General features: G+C 44.0%; 1 protein-coding gene across 7 annotated transcripts in view; it reads left to right on the top strand.

Annotated features, from left to right (window-relative positions):
* FGGY (FGGY carbohydrate kinase domain containing) overlaps positions 1-17,211 on the top strand; it is a 422,532-nt gene that overhangs the window by 264,922 nt on the left and 140,399 nt on the right. The window lies entirely within an intron of this gene.

Genomic DNA, 17,211 nt, shown 5'->3' with positions numbered 1-17,211 from the left:
ATTGTGTGTGGGACAGGAGAGAGGCGTGACACAAGTTAAGGCTGGAGAAGCAAAAAGGGTCAGGACGTGCTGGGTTTATGAGCTGGGTTTATAAAAGATGTTTATCTTAAGAGAAACTGAAAGGTTTTAATCACAGTGGGTAACATAAGTAGATTTACAAAGGATCAAAATAACTACAGTTTGGAGAACAGATTGGAGAGAGACCAGAGTGGATGCTAGGAAACCAGATAGAAGGAGATTGGAGATCGGGTGAGAGATGATATCGCAGTAGCTTGTCTCAGATTATGGCGGGGGAGATGGAGAGAAGTGGATATATTTGAAGGATGGTTAGAAGGTGAAATTTATGGTACTTTTGGCAGTGAAAATGCCGAGCTTGCAGGGTGGATGCAACTGGGGCTTCCCAGGAGAAACCTTTCTGGTTAACATGGATGTTAAGAAGGCAAAAGAAACATGACATATAAAGGCAGTGTATGATCCTAAATTGGGTCCTAGACTGGAGAAACTGTTTTTCCTTTTCCTGTAAAAGACGTTTTGTGGACAACTGATGAAATTTGAATAAGATCTACAGATTAAATAATAGAATTGTATCCATGTTTATTTCCTGGTATGATCGTTGTACTAGGGTCATATAAAAGGATATTCTTCTTTTTATAAAATGCATACTTAAGTATTTAGGAGTAAATGGGCATTATATCTACAACTTACTCTCAGATGGTTCAGAAAAAAATTTTTTTACATACACACAATGTGTGTGTGTGTGTTTATGTGTGTGGATGCATGGATGGATAGATAGATCAGACAGGTAGATAGATAGATAGATAGATAGATATTCTTTTTCATATTCTTTTCCATTACAGGTTATTACAAGATAAGTAATATAGTTCCCTGTGCTATACAGTAGGACCTTGTTGTTTATTTTATATATAGTAGTTTGTATCTGCTAATCCCCAACTCCTTATTACCCCCCTGCCCCTTTGGTAACCATAAATTTGTTTTCTATGTCTGTGGGTCTGTTTCTCTTTTGTAAGTAAGTTCATTTGTGTCATATTTTAGATTCCACATATGATACCATATGATATTTGTCTTCCTCTGTCTGACTTATTTCACTTAGTATGATAATCTCTAGGTCCATCCATGTTGCTGCAAATGGCATTATTTAATTCTTTTTTATGGCTGAGTAGTATTCCAGTGTGTGTGTGTGTGTGTGTGTGTGTGTGTGTGTGTGTGTATCACAGTTTCTTTATCCATTCATCTGTCAGTGAACATTTAGGTTGCTTCCATGTCTTGACTATTGTAAATTTGCACTTTATTAAATTATAAAATATGCATGTATTATACACTCTCTGCATGCATGATAGCTTTCACAGTAAATTTTAAACTATAGAGCCAGGTGATCTTTGTGGTTTGGATAGTCAAGGAAGGCTTCTGTAAAGCAGTGATGTTAGAAGTGTCATATTTTGGTTAGAGAAGAAAGAGGTCCAAGCAGAAGGGACAGTATGAGCTTCATCTGTGAGATCATTATCACCTGCAAAACAACTTCTCTCTCTTCCCTTCTTTATACCTTTTGTTGTTGTCAATTTTTGTATAATTGTGTTTGTCAGGACCTCCAGTATTATATTGAACAGTTATAATGATTAAAAAGCCATCTCATCTTGTTCCTGATATTAGAGGGACTGTGTCTGAAATTTCTCTAGTGAATATGATATTTGCTGGAGATTTTTTAGATCTATAGATATATCAATAATTATAGATACAGATATTCATTTTGTGAAATTGAGAAAATGATCTTCCATAGCAGTCAGGACAGATGACCACTAAAGTTGATTTTATTTGACAGTTCCCTTCCAGGGCCAGGGAAGAGCATCACTGTGAACTTCACAAAGGCAGGGACTGTCGACTCTCCATTGTATCCTCTGTGTCTGTTCTAGTGCCTGGGACTGAGTTAGGCACTCAGTACTTATTGAATGAATGAATGGAAGATACTTGTTGAATGAGTGAGTTAAAGTTAGAAATTATTTTTTTAAGGGGAGCCAAAAACCTCACTGCTCTCTACAGCTTCCCCACACACACACACACACACACACTGTGAACAGAGTCAGTGGTGCTGCCGTCCTTACGTTCTCGCAGCACGTGGCACAGTCAGCTGGGCATTTGACGTGGGGAGGAAGAAATGAATGATCCGGTCACAGAACATTCCGTTGCTGGCTATTAGACTTTGCCTCTAATGATTCACCTTTATTTGAACTGGAGCCAGGTGGTTAAAGATGATTTAATCAGGACAAACATAAAATACTCTCTTTAATGGAATAATTGCTTATTTCATTTTCTCCTTAAAGTTGGCCATTCATCTCATGCCAGTGTCTTTCAATTTATGTATGTTGCCATGAAGTATTGAAAGTGATTGTTCTGAATTAAGTCAAAAGTACTCACGAAGAATTGTCTAAGTGTGTTAGCAGAGGGTTCAGAGTTCCAGTATGAAATTGGAAAGTGGTTGGTAGAGTGTCAGGCTTACATCCAAAAAGATTTGAATGCCCCAGTAAGGTTATATACAGGTTTATTGGTGAATAACTGAGGGAAGTTGGTTGTCATAAAACAGGCAGTTAGGTAAGAGTATCTTAGTAGTTTTGAATACTTTATGGTGGTTCTAGTCATATATGTACTTCTCATTTTAAAGGGGATTTAATTTAATAAGTTAGTTAAAGTAACAGCCAGTGTTAGAATGTCTAGTGTCCAGAAACTGATGACTTTCTCCTGACTTGGGTCTCTGTTCAAAAAGCCTTTGATGGGCTTCCCTGGTGGCGCAGTGGTTGAGAGTCCGCCTGCCAATGCAGGGGACACAGGTTCGTGCCCCGGTCCAGGAAGATCCCACATGCCACGGAACGGCTGGGCCCGTGAGCCATGGCCACTGAGCCTGCGCTTTCGGAGCCTGTGCTCCGCAACGGAAGAGGCCACAACGGTGAGAGGCCCGCGTACCACAAAACAAAAGCATTTGATGACTCCAGAAAGTAACCGTTAATTTATGGAGCCCTAGCTAGCTCTGTCCACCTCCTCTCCCACGTACACTCTCCGCTCCAGCTACCTGTAACGAGATCTTATAATGGGGGTCTTCCTTTCCTCGAGCTTTTGGAAGAGGCCCTAGAGACCAGACCACCTACGTAGGGCTTCCTAAAAGGCTATAAAACTAGTGTTAAAAGCCACCCTGAGGATGTAAACAGAAGTAGAAGTCCGAGGAAAGAAGCCAAGGTTGACTGTTGTATCTGAGGTAGTAAGTCAGAAAGTGAGGGCTGCTCTGGGAGCGGGCTGTATGTCCACTGAAGACAAGGCAAAGGTGTGTGTGGGTCCAGCACAAGGGATCCAGCTGGGTGTGTCGTAAATGGGACCCCGTCCAAAAGGAATGAGTGAGGAGCAGTTGAGTTTACCCCTGAGGTCCAGGAATGAAAGGGAGCCACGAGCAGAGCAATGGAGAGATGGAGAGGGATAGAGAGAGGGAGAGAAAGCACACTCCAGGCATACTACTGTGGGATTATGGGAGTCCCCAGAACCGCATCATGAGAGTTCATATTGGACCTGCACCCCACCCTGAGGACATGTCAGAGCCAGATCACAATCCTGTCAGTCAAGTAAGGCCTCCCCAAGGCACCTGCCCCGTGTGGAGCAGACTGAGCAGCAGGCAGCTAGCCAGCAGAGGAGAGGGTGGAGGAGGACAGATAGAAGCACCCTGAACCCCACGCCCCCCTGCCCCCAGGTATGCTTCCAAGTCAGCTGTAACCAAAGGAGAGAGACATTTTCAATTAGATGAGATGGGAGTTTTAAATATTATTGATAAAATGGAGTGTTCACATTTAACGTTGAAGGTGGACCGAGGACTTTTTATTATTTGAGGGTGTAGGAATAGTATTGCTCTGCCTGAAATTTCATTCCAGAACTAGGAAGAAGAGTTCACAGAACAGATTTTACAGGGAGTAGAGAAGTTAACAAAGCGGTTTTCCTCCCGTACGCCGTAACTGTGTGGGCCCTTCCATAAACTAGGACATACTCCAGGCTCTGGCCGTTCTTCCCTCTCTCTCCTACGTTGACAAATCTTTTTCTACTTAATCATATAAGACGACAACATGCTGTAATAGCTTCTTCCTAAAGAACTGAAGAGAGGGAGGGAAAAAAACTCTCTCAACCCCATGTCGGACTCCTGTATCCCCATTTATCCGCTGTCTTGTCTTTTCTGCCCTCATCTATCACTTTTCTCTTTGTTCACACCGCTCCAGCTGCACTGCTTCTTTGTTGTTCATGTAAGATAGCAAGCACACCCCTGCCACAGGGCCTTTGCACTTGCTCTTACCTCTCTGCCTGTATCACTCCTAACTCCATGCTTCCCTCCCTCATTCCCTTGCAGTCTCGGTTTAATGTAACCTCATCGTTAAGGTCCACCCAGATCACCCTGTATTAAAATAACAACACTTGCCCTCATGACACTACTTAACCTCTCTTTCCTGCTTTACTTTTCTAAAAAGCCTTATCACAGCTGACAGATTATATATTTGAATTTTCCTGTACTTTTATCACCCCATTTTCCACCACACCATATAAATTCCATGAAGGCAGGACTTTGTTTCTTCCCAGCTATATCCCTAGACCCTTGAACAGTGCCTTGAATATGGTAGGCACTTAAAAATACTTCTTGAATCAAGGAATGCTCCCTGACTTGCTTTGGCCTTTCCGTATGCTATTTCTTCAGGCGAGAAAGCTTCTCTTTCCCTTCCTTTTTTACACCTCCACCCCAAAGAGCCTGCTAAAATCCTGTGCATACTTTGAGACCCCATTTCCGTACCACCTCCTCTGTGCCTCTGTCCTAGTCAGATGTTATCGCTCTCCCCAGAACCCTAAGCTCTCGGTTATGTTTCACTTTAGTCTTCACCACTAGATCGTCCTGCCTCAGGCTCATGTTCTTTCTTGATGTTTAGGTTTCAGAGATGACTCACTCGGCAACCGCAGGTCCTTCTCATGTTGTAGAATTGCAGAGTAGCTGTCTTTAAACTCCATACAACAGGATAAATCCTAAATCTAGACTTTCTAATCCCTCAGCATTTTCCTTTCTCCTCCTCTTCCTTATTTTTCCTCTTCTCTTCGTCATCATAAAGTCCCAAGCACATATATGTAGGTCATTTTCTTCAAGCTTCTTTCATTTGCTGGTCAAGGAGGTAGCCCATCTCTTCCATTGACTGGCCTTCCCTGTGACCGTGCTACGTAAGGAACCCTTCTCTCACTTGGCCTATGGAACAGTTGAAATGCCCCCAACCATTAATGTTATAAAGCGAAATGGTGTCTCTCAATAACGGCTTTGGTAAACTGGTCATCTAATTTTTTTTCAAGTGTACAAATTTGTTTATATTTACAATACCCTACAAAAATGGAAATTTAGAAACTTTAGTTTTTATTAACTTTTTAAATAATTTTAATTCATTGAGTAATTTTAATGTAAATTAATTTATACATGGGGGAAATGATATTGGGTTGTTGAGCACATGAAATCATCTTCTGTCTTCCCTGAAATGGTTTGGGAGATGAGGCTGGTCAGTCATTTTAGCTCTGTGCCTCCCTCATAAGATCCCATTAAGGTTTTGACCAAGAAGATGGTAATATTTCATGATGAAACTTGGAGAAGTTAAAATTTTATAGATGAGCTTATGCTTTTTCTCACTTTTTTTTTTTACTTCCTCCCTATTTTTATTCCCTACGACCATTTGCTTGAGGAGGAATTTCATCAGAATCCCTAGTTGAGAACCGCTATAATGGACAAAATTGGACCTGGAGATAAATTCTCTCACAACTTTTATGGAGTGAGATGCATTGAACAGTAGATTAAACAGCTTGTTTATAAACTATCGGTCACCAGCTTAAACAGCACCTCACCTGTATTAACTGAGCCTCCTCCCATGATTCCAGGCGAAAGTCATCACAAGTTCCTTTGTGTTACTGTAGCACTTTATTCATATGTATGTTGTTGCACTCATTTTATTTTATAAAAATGTAGCAAATGGGTGTCTCTGCCACTAGACCTTGAGCTCCCAAGGGCTGGGACAGTGACGCATTCATCTCTGATACTCAAGGTCTAGCATGTAAGAAACAGTGAAAGCTGAAAGGATATACCGAGCTACAGTCTGCCCAGTCCCATTAATAGTCGGTGGGCATTTCTTGAGTAACTGCTGTGTGCCAGGTATTTTGAAATACTGGTGTTCTTTATTGCTTATAGTGACCCTGAAAAGCTTTGTTATACCTGTTACAGATGAAAGAGGGTATAAGTGATTTACCCAGCCACAGAGTCAGTCAGTAGCACACCTGGCCCTGAGCTCAAGTCACTGGGAGCCAAATTCTGTGTTCTTTCTCCCTTCTCAGAGCTTAAAAGACCTTTCAGGCACCCGTTGATAATGCTTAGCTACCAACTCTATAACAGCATGAAAAATATTTCTAGAACTGTGATCATCCATTCAGAGAACCGTTAAGAGACCCAGAGGGAACTTGAAAGATCACCTAATTGCATTCTCCCATTTATAGGTGACAAAGTGGAGTCCCAGAGAGGACAAAGGTCTTGGCCACCATCTCCCCTACCAGCTTGAATCATATTATTCTTCCCCTTCCCAACCCCCCTGCAGTCAGTACTCTTAAGTTCTTAGCAAGTTTGATGACCCTGTGTATGGCGTAGCCCATGTTGACCTCTCTAACAACATGTTGCACTCTTCTCCTTCCCCTTCTCTCTCCTCCAGCCCTGCTGTACTACACTCTCTGCTTCCTCTCCTTCTCCCTGAAATGCCTTTTATTTCACTCCTCCTGGCTAACTCCCACTTAGCCTTTAAATTTTAGTTTAGGCGTCATCTCATCTAACGTAGCTTTCAGACTACATTAGGTGGATTTCTGTGTGCCCCCATGGTACATACCTCTATCACAGTGCTTGTTGTGTGGTTTGTTTGTTGTTAGTTGGGTGTATGTTGTCCTTACTCAGTGGCTGTGAATTCCTCAAGAGCAGGTACTGTGGCCTGTTCATTTCTGTATCACTAATGACTGGTATAGCCCCTGACACAAAGTCGGCTTTCAGTGAATTTTAAATGAAACAGTCGCTCACTTAGGATTCAGGTCTGAAGTGGGACAAGCATTGAAGATGTGGTGGTGCTGAATGCTCACCTTTTTTTGGTGTCTTGAAGGTGTTCTTGAAGGCTCTCCCAGTCTTGAGGATCCAAAAAGCCCCCCATTCCATAACGCCCAGGTGGTGGTGTTGAACTGCACCAAGAACTTCTGTAGAAAGGTCTGGCATGGCCTGTGCAGCCTCCTCGCCCAGTTTTGAGGCTCTCGTAGTATCTGTTCTTCACTGCCACTAAGGGAAAAAGCGCTTTCAGAGCAAGGGGAGCTGGGGGAGGGCATCTAAGCCAAAGTTGTCAAGAGGAGTCAGGATATAGAAGACTAAATTCAAAGGCCAGGCCCTTGAGATCAGGCTTGTTATGAGTGAGAGATGGAGATGAAGGCCTTGGGTGAGATGTTACCTGAATCAAGGCAGCAGCGGGTCTGAAGTGGCTGACAGTTTCCCCTGCCCCTTGGAGATGTCCAAGGCTCACATTTATGTATCGGCTTTTCTGCCATTGCTGGTCAGGTGGTTTAAAAGTCCAAGGTCAAAGGAGCAAGTTTGAAACATTCAAAGCATGGAGTGGCAGAAGGTGGTAGAGAGCACAGTTTGGGTAAGCGTAGATGGATTAAATGAGGTGAGGCAGTGAAGGGCTTTCTGGAGAAATATATTAGAGGCAAAGCCTCTTTTCCCCTGCCTAGAGCTGTTGACTTAGCAAAGTACAAGAAACCACACATGCTTACACACCAGGAGGCTGATCCAGAGCTTGGAGGCTCCAGAGGGCCAGGGAAGGCCCAGCTCTGTGTGGAACACTTACGTAGCCTGTGACCGCAGGAACTTTTGGGCAACATAACAGATAATTATCATTCACTATGCATTCAGCTGTGAATCAAAACAAACCAGAATGAACCACTGTGCAGTTTCAGCCTCTGGTAATCCAGAATATGTGTGCTTGAGCGGGGGCATCAGTGGGTTTGTGGACTTCTAGCTACAAAGCAACCAAGACATACGTTGGGATTATTTCTCCCATTGCCTTCAAGAAAAAAAAAAATCCCTGCTCTTTAGCATATTGTGAAAGGATTTTCATCATCTGACCTCTGCCTGCCCTCCACTCATAGGTCTGACATTAAATATTTGCATGTCTTGCACCATGGCTGCCTGACCTTGGGCAAGTTATATAACCCCTCTGAGCCTCAGTTCTTGCATCTGTAAAATGGGGATAAAGATACCTATCTTACAGGCCTGTAATAATTATTACATGAGATACTGCAGATAAAGCCGGTAACCCAGGCTTGTGCTCACAGTATGTGCCAGTTCAACATTTGTGTGATTTTACTGCGCATTCTACATTCCAGCCAAATCATAACACCTTCTTCAAGCCATTGTTGTGCTAAGAACTTATACCTTTATTGAAGTGCTTATCAGAGCCTCTTGCCATTTTGGGATTAGCAGTCAGACATCACGATGGCACTGAAAACTAGGACAAGGACAGTATCTTTTTCATCTTTGTTTCTCCAAGGCTTGACACATAGTAGGTGTTCAATTAAATGTTTGCTAAAGAAGTGTGTGAAGTGTCTCTGCTCTAGAGAGTCTTGATTCTCCACAGGCCCCAGATGTTTCCTGGGCCCTCCTCTCTTCGCCTGTCTTAGGGACCTGCTCGGTGTCAGAAACCACACCAAGTGCTTTGCATGCATGGTCACAGCTAATAGCCCCACAGCCCTAGAAGGCAGCTGTGGAAACTCTTCACAGATGAGTGCAGAGCCTCAATTAACAGAAATGCTTCAAGTGTAAACATTAGATGTGTTTTTTACCATCAACCCATTAGGGACACAACTTGAGATCCAAGCCATCCTCTGGGTCTGGCATAAAAATGAGACATAGATTTCTTCCACCTAAAACCTACCGAATCTCCAGCCATCCGCACCCTCTGCCGGCACCTCTGTTATTTGCACATGAGCAGGATTAACCAGGCTGGTCTGCACTCTTCACTCAGAAAAAAGTAGATTAAACATTGCCTGGCTTAACATTTCCTGGTTCAGAAAGTTAAATAATCAGCTGTCACTTGTTGATTATTTACTGTGTGCAGGCAGTGTGTCAAGGATTTCTCTCTGTTGCCTCTGATCTTCCCAGACCTTCTGGAAGGTGAATACTCTTGTCTGTCACTGACATGGAAGAAAGCGAGATTCATCAGGCTCTCATAACTTGCTGCATGGGCTGTGATTCCCAACCTGGCTGAACCGCAATGCCTCTTCTTCATGGCACTGTTCAGCTTCCAGGAAGCAGTCTCACCGCCCCCCAGGCCTCGTTAACCAGCACTCCCCTCTGTGTATCCCCCAGGGGCAGGTAGAGAGGGTGGAGGAGTATTTCCCCCTACCATGGCTGAGTGCTCAGTCACCACCCTCCAAGGGCAGGCCAGTGAAGTGGAAAAATAGCTCTTACTCCTAACCCTGACATCTGTCCCTCAGGTGAGAGCCAGATTCTCAGATTGCTAGGCCAATGGCACCTAAGCGCACACCACACACAGAGGGTATCAACACACAGAGTGTTCTGCCAGAATTCACACGTCCTGGAAGCCAGGCTGGCCCTGGTGGCCAGTTTCATTTAATCTTGTGTCTGATTGCTGCATGATGAGTGGAGAGAGGGAGAAAGGCAGGACCCTAGGGAAGCATACTGAGCTCCAGAAACCAGGCTTGGTTTGCTCATTAAGGGTACCCTTAGGCAGTGCCCTTACCCTTGCAGGCACCACGAGTCCCTTTCTGTCAACCCACAGCCCAAACTAAAACCGGGAAGGAGAAGGGCTGGTTCCACCGACCCCCTTACATTCACCTGACTTTTCTGGTTCCCAAACATCCAGGAAGCAGCTAGCTATCGTAGGAAGAGCTTTTGGAGTCAGACAGACCTGGATCAAATCTCCATTCTGCCACTTGGCACCCGTGTGACCATGAACAAGGGCTTTGAATTTTTGTGAGCCATGGTTTCTTCATCTGTAAACCAGAGGAAATGGCAGCGTTCTCATGGAGACTATACCTGAGAATATGTATGAAACCTTCAGCACGTAGTGGCAGCTTGGCAAGTGTTAGCTGGCCTTCCCTCCCTCTTTCCCCCTTGTTTACTTGCAATGCCTTTAAAAAAGAATAAAAACCATTGTAATTGTCATTTGTTATGTTGTAAGCCAAATACATGACTGATTAATTACACAGAAACTCTATTTAAACCACTCTCCCAGAACCGTAACCCTGTCCTACATCAGGTCATATATTTTATATTTTACAGATAGCTGCTTTTTTCCCTTTTCTAACCCCACCTCCACCCGCATTCTTTTTTCTAAGGTAATCCAGATGGGCCCTGGTCCGTTCTCATACACTAAATAGCCTATAGCCTAGCCAGGGGTTAAAATCAGGCCTGCCTTACATGCAGAGGATCTATTCATAACAAAAGCTGCCTCCTGGCCATTGCCTACAGCTGAACACTGTTACTCTGAAGCCCCCGTGTCACTTGTTTCTGATTGTTCTGCAGTGTCTACATATCGCCTGTATTAGCCCGGTCTTTTATAAGAGTACAGGCACAGGGCATACCCTTTCAATCAACTTCCCCTCTGAGCATCCTTTCTTCTTTAGTCCCCTTGCCTCTGTGGTACAAGCCATTTCTCTTTTATAAGAACTCATTTAAATAGAAAAACAATTTTTAAGTAGTTTCTGTTTTTGGGGTTTTTTTTTTTTAAACATGAGTCTCCCTTAACATTCCTAAAGAACTGCTATTAATATGGAGAGTATGAAAAGATACACTGGAATGTGTGAGTTCTCTTCTCTTTTCCTCCCCACAATATAGGAAAATCCCATCATGTCTGTTGAATTTGCAAGGGACATATTCTATTTAAGGTCCAGGAGGAGCTGGGCTGGCTCCAGACCAACAGTGAAGAGGGTGCTCTCTGCCTGCTGTGTCCTTACCTCTCCTTTTGACAACCTTTTTTCTCTCTAAAAAAAAAAAAAAAAAAAAAAAAGTGTCTCAGAAAAGATATGGACTCTTTGGTCTGATTTGAGTTTAAATCCTGATTCGAGTTTAAATCCTGATTCTGCCTTGTTTGGAAGCTGGGAACTTGAGTTAATATCTCTGAAGTTCAGCTCCCTTTCTCATCAAAATCAAGTGTGGCACAGCTTGCCCAGCATCTTAGGTGGGGGAATGTATGTGAAAGTGCCCCCCATGGGATGACAGAGAGGTTTCAGGGCATGTCACTTCATTTGACTTGACGGCAGTGGCTCTCCAGCACCCTGGATGCCTCGTCCAGAAATGGCAGGACGGAGGGCCACGACCACTTATCTGCCGTGGACATGCTGTTGCATGTGCCACCTGTGTGCTGCCCCTGGTAACACAGTAGGTAGCCAGAGCAGGTTGGGTTTCACAACTTCTCTTCCTATCTCCCTTCTCCAGGCCTTCTCCATCCAACCATCACTGTAGTTTAATGTTCTCATCAGTCTCCTTTGTTACAGAGAAAATGTATGGAGTAAACCCCTTTACCTACGTACTGCATAAATACTTCTCAGTTTATAATACTTCTGCAGTCATTCATTGAGGGAGCTATCCATGTAACTATGGATAGTTTTTAGTTCTCTTCGCCCATCCAGACTGGCCTTCTCATCTTCTGTGAGGCCAAAAATGGAGAGAGGGGTTCTGCAGATGAGGATTCTTCAGGTCTAGGGACTTCCCTGGTGGCACAGTGGTTAAGACTCCGCACTCCCAATGCAGGGGGCCAGGGTTCGATCCCTGGTCGGGGAACTAGATCCCATGTGCATGCTGCAACTAAGAGTCCACATGCCACAGCTAAGGAGCCCACCTGCCGCAACTAAGGCCCAGCACAACCAAATTAATTAATTAATTTAAAAAACCCGAAAAGGATTCTTCAGGTCTAGACTTGTATGGACTTGGCCCAAATTCCCCTGAGCATTCCCTAATTAGCAGGAGTGGGGTCTTTAGGGAGTACTTCCAAAAGGCAACGACTGATGCATGTGCACAGGAAGTCTCTTATCAAAAGAGGCCCCAGTATGAATCAGCCAAGGCTCTCCTTGCCTTTATATAGTATGCTATTAACAGGGTAAAGCCTCAGTTGTATTTAATCCCAGTGATAGGTCTTGTCAATAGAACTGAACCCATCTGAGTGATAGTTTGATTCTTGCTCTCTGTTCTCTAGAGCCAGTACAGCCTCTGCACCCTACTTTAAAATTCCAGTCAGGAGGGTGTCAGATCGTACTTTTTAAAATTAAACAGCCACATGTATGCCAATCCATAAATAAGAAGCACACTTTGGCCAGTATGGAGGTGATGATATTAATACGGGCTTCGTTTCCCTGGGTCACTGAATGTACCAGGCACTGCACCAATGCCTATAATAGACTGTGGCACATTTAATCTTTACAAGTCTGTAAAAAGAGGTCCTATGTGCCCCATTTTTCAGATGCACACCCCAAGGGCCAAGGTCACACAGAAGGTTAAGACAGAATGTTGAGAGTTAAACCAGAAAATCAAAGTCCCTGGTGAGATTTATGAGATGATATCTGAGGCCAGACACGGGTTTTAAAGCAAACAGTCTTAATAAGGGAAATGCAGAAACTGATCAGAAGCAGGGCTGGGAGAGAAGTGTCCACAACTTAGCAGTTAAAATCAGAGCATGTCTGACAGAGCGCTGTGTCATAGGCGCCAAGGGCCTGTTACGAGGGAAAAGGCTGTGTCATCCTCCTCTGTACCTGCTGATCAGCCTCGGCTGAGAAACGACTCCCGGGCATCTTTTTAAAGGAGCCCTAAATTCTGTAGAGGGAGCTGCTTTTCCTAACAGCTCATTTAGAATCAAAAGAGCCTCGGTTGAGCCATGTTTGAGAACCGCTCAATAGTACTGTGCTCACTCGTGGAGGGTGTGACAGAAATAGAAAATATGGTTCTGATTCTGAGGGTCCAATTTGCTATGTGACATCAGAGCAACAGAGCTAAGAATCCGTCTGATGAATAAATACTGTGCAGAGCACCCCTCCTCCTCGTTAGCTCCCTCCCCGACACCCCACGGCCCCCTCCCCCGTTACAGAAGAAACCAGTCCTTGTTTACCCACCACAGATTGTTTGGGCTGTGAAAAAGGTGCAAGATATGATTTTACATCTTTGGGGTCATACAGCTCTCAGAGCTTCCAAAGCTGAAGGCAGTCAGGCATTTGTATAGGGAAGGCCAAGTGTAGCTAAAGGGGGGAACTTTAGGAAGACCCCAAAGTTGCCTTGGTTGTTTAGTCTCTCTTGCAATCAACTTCAGTTGCGTTAAGTATAAGTGGATGAGAAACATATGAATGACATTTCTGTTGTGATCACATGTGGGTTTCAGCATGATGAAGAGTGAGGCTTAAGGAGTCCAAAATCCTTTGCAAATAATTCAGGACATTGCAGGCAGTATCTGGCAGCCTCCCTCCATCCCAAATTTGGGAACCATTTGGTTGGGTGATACACCTGCTCGGTGCCCTCTCTGCCCGCTTAGGCTGCTAAGCCCCAGGGGATATCTGTGAACAGGTTTCGTGTGTTCTTGTTTTGCTCAAACCGAAATAAAGGAATTGGTTTCTAGGAAAGGCAAACTCTTTACTGGAGGACTCTGGACCTTTCCAAAACCTCCAGGTAGAGGAGAGGAAAATTTGGCAGGTCTGAGCTTTATTAACCATGGGTCACTTATAGGTGATTGGACATATGTTATATTCTATTGTTCTTAATGCCAGTGAGATTGTTACGTTCATAATAATTTTAGCCATGCTCTACATTTGTGCGATGATTTCATTTTCAGAGCATACTATGTACATATTGCATATCAAATACCTATTATGTATGTATTTATAGATCTAGGTATATTCATTCACACATGTAACATGTGTTAGGACAGCCTGCAATATGGAAGCTAAGGGAAGATGCAGGGAGGCACACTCAACCCAGCAATGGCAGAGAAGTCAGAGTTCAGAGAAGGCTTCCCAGGGCAGGTAATATGGAGCAGAGTCTTACAAAAGGACATGTAAGAGTTAGTCAGGGGAAAGCGAGAGGGGCTGCCTTTCAGACAGAGAGAGGAGAATTGATGAAGACTCAGAGATGAGAAAGAAAAGGGGAATTGGGGGAATTTCTAGGGCAATTTCTCTCTTGGGGGATTTCTGGGCCTTGGTGGGCTTGCTGCAGTAAAAAATGATGGGGCAAAGGGCGGGGGAAAATGGTCACATGTATGATTAGGCCAAACAGATCAAAGCCAGGTCAGAAAGGTCTCATATGCCGTGGGGAGCATCTAAAGGATGTAAGCAAGGGAAGTGATATAATTAGGTTTGTGTATTAGAAGGATCATTGGGGTGCAGGTATGGAAGTTAGAGTCTGTGAGTAGGGCTTGTGGAGGTGCAGGGAGAAGGACAATATTTGGGGCAGGGAAACCAGTTTAACTGCTGTTGCAATAACCCAAGCAAGAAAAGGTATGGGACTGACTAATGTAATGACAGTGGGGAGAAATGCAAAGGCTTGTGTTTGAAAAATAGAGTTGATAGTCCATGCGACCTACAGTAGAGCAGATGAGTGAGATCAAGAAGGGAAGAATGATATCCTGCTGGATGGGTAAACAGGGTACCATTCACTGAGACAGGGACCCCCCCGAACAAGAGGAGCCCCAGGAGGAAGGATTTCAAGGTCTGTTTTGGACATGTCGATTAGACGTTCAGGTCAAATGTCTTGTATGGAACTCAGGAGCAAGTTCGGAGTTTGGGATAAAAATTTGAAACTCAACAGCATAAAAATTGTCATAATACAAATGGGAGTGTGTGAGCTGACCCGGAGAGTTGTGGTAAGTAAGAAAAATCCAGGAGGGAAGAGAAAGAAGAGCCCACCAGAGAGACAGAGCTGATATGGGGTAGGGTCTGGACCCGACCTCGGTCGGGTCTTTGGACTCAACATCTTTCCACTATCCCAAAAAGGAATAGAATTAAACCATCTGTGTTTCACGTTTCTTGAGAGCATGTTATGTCCTAGGATCATTATATACTTTATACCATTTCAGACTGGCACAAAACTCTAGTAGGTGAGATTTTATCTCCATTTATAGATAAGGAAGCTGAGACTCAAAGAGATTCAAAGGTTCATGGCTAGGATGCGACCAAACCAGAATGGAAAACCAGGTTTTCCTGACTCCAAGGTCTATGCTCATATTATTGTACTAAACCATGTTTATTTACTGCCTTTAAGATAAGATGTGGTTCCTCACCGTTTCGTAGGAGAGGCAAACAGCTCACTTCAATTCAATCTGAGAAGTACAAAAATAGAGGTGAATGCTAAGAGCCCCCATTCATAAACAGAATTCTCTGTGCTCTTTTTTGTACTGTGTAGTGAGCTGGGAGTTGTCTGGAATGTGTATAAATGGTTTTTTTCTAGTAAGACGATAGCACAGTCCATTTGGAGGGAGAGATGAGCCACCACGGAAATACCCACCGGCCCCACACATGCCTGTGGCTACCCTCGAACATTCCCAACCTGGCTGGAGACACTCAAAACAAAACCTCCTGTTCCCTCCCAGGACCACTGGCGCCTGGAGCCTGCCTCCTGCCCCTGCCAGAGGCTTAGGCCAAGCTTGGGATGATGGAGTGGGGGAAGGCAGAGCGGACGTCTCTGAAGCAGCTCCCTGCCCTTAGCCCAGTCGACACTCCCAGAAAGAGGTGTGAGCAGGCGCCTGGGTTTTATCACCGCAGGGAAACTCAGCTGACAGTAGCATAGCCTTAGATCAAAGTCAGCCAGTGGCGTCCACTCATGGATCCAGCTTGGGCACAGACGTGAAAAGAGGCAGGAGCACATAGAGAGAGACTTCTAATGCCAACTCCAGCATTTCTGATCCTTGTGATCCTGGGTGGTTTGCTTACTGTCCCCGTCCCTGGGTCTTCACCTGTAAGACGGGCTGTGCGTGCTCGACTCCATGTACTCTTAGGGTTATTCTAAGTCTGAATGCAAATGTACGCTCAGAAGTCCCTTGGTACCTGAGTTACTACCCAGCCCATCCTGCCCTCCAATACCTACTGGATTGTAAACTTCGAGAGGACAGGGATTATGTCATTTACGTGGCTCTGGACACCCATCTTTCTGTCTTTTTGTATTTAAAATAGTAGTTTGAACTCAGTCCGTATCCAATAAGTATGTGCTGAATATTTACTCAGCTAATGTAAGATGTTATAGATAGTAGCCATTGAATATAACCCATGAAGTTGGCACTCAAGAAAACCCCCCAGTAATCTTGGCCACAGGTCAGAGAGGCAGTAGAACAAAGTGGATACTTACAGAAGCCCCAAGAGGTAACCCCATGCAACCCCATGAGCCCCAGGGCATGTGAGGGCAGAGTCTGTGTTGAAATAGCTTGCTGTATAGTTCTGATTGGCCAGCTAGGGGAGAATGACTCAACTTCCCGGAATCTTAGTCTCAAAGACAAGAGAGATCTTAAACATCTCTAGTCCAATCCATTTATTTTATAGATAAGGAGAGTCAGATTTAGAGAGAAAAATAAGCTGGTAGATAATAACTTGGATCCTGCTTGTATCTTGTAATTACTCCTCCCGTATTTACTAGCTATTTGACCTCCTTCAGCTGAGATGTCCTCATTTGTGGAGTATGTGTATAATAATAGGACCTCATTGGGTCCTCACTGGGTCTCATTGGGTCGTCATGCCTATTAAATGTGATAATGTCTATAAAGAGCCTAGAAGAGTCTGGCACATAATAAGCCCACAATAACTGTTAGCAATTACTATTTGATTTCTATTTCTCCTCCTTCTTCTTCTTCTTTCTATATTATAACTTCTTCTTCTTACTGCCTGGCTTTGAGGGTGGTTTCACTGAGACTTTTTTTCAGCCACCGTATTTTAAAAATTGAATCTTTGACAAGCAGTAGGATATGTTGATGCAAAAATATACCCATCCTTCAAACCATGTGAACTTTTATATAAAGTAAAATGCAGAACTTTAAGCCCTCATGAGAATCAAGATGCTTGCGCAGCTTCATGACTCTGATCGTTGCTGCCTGGGATGCCCTCCCTCTCTACCTAAAGAAGCACTTATTCGTCCTTCAAGGCCTGGCT

This window comes from Leucopleurus acutus (genome assembly GCF_964270905.1).
Source record: "Leucopleurus acutus genome assembly, chromosome: 2".
NCBI lineage: Eukaryota > Metazoa > Chordata > Mammalia > Artiodactyla > Delphinidae > Leucopleurus > Leucopleurus acutus.
This window is presented reverse-complemented; position numbering and strand designations above follow the sequence as displayed.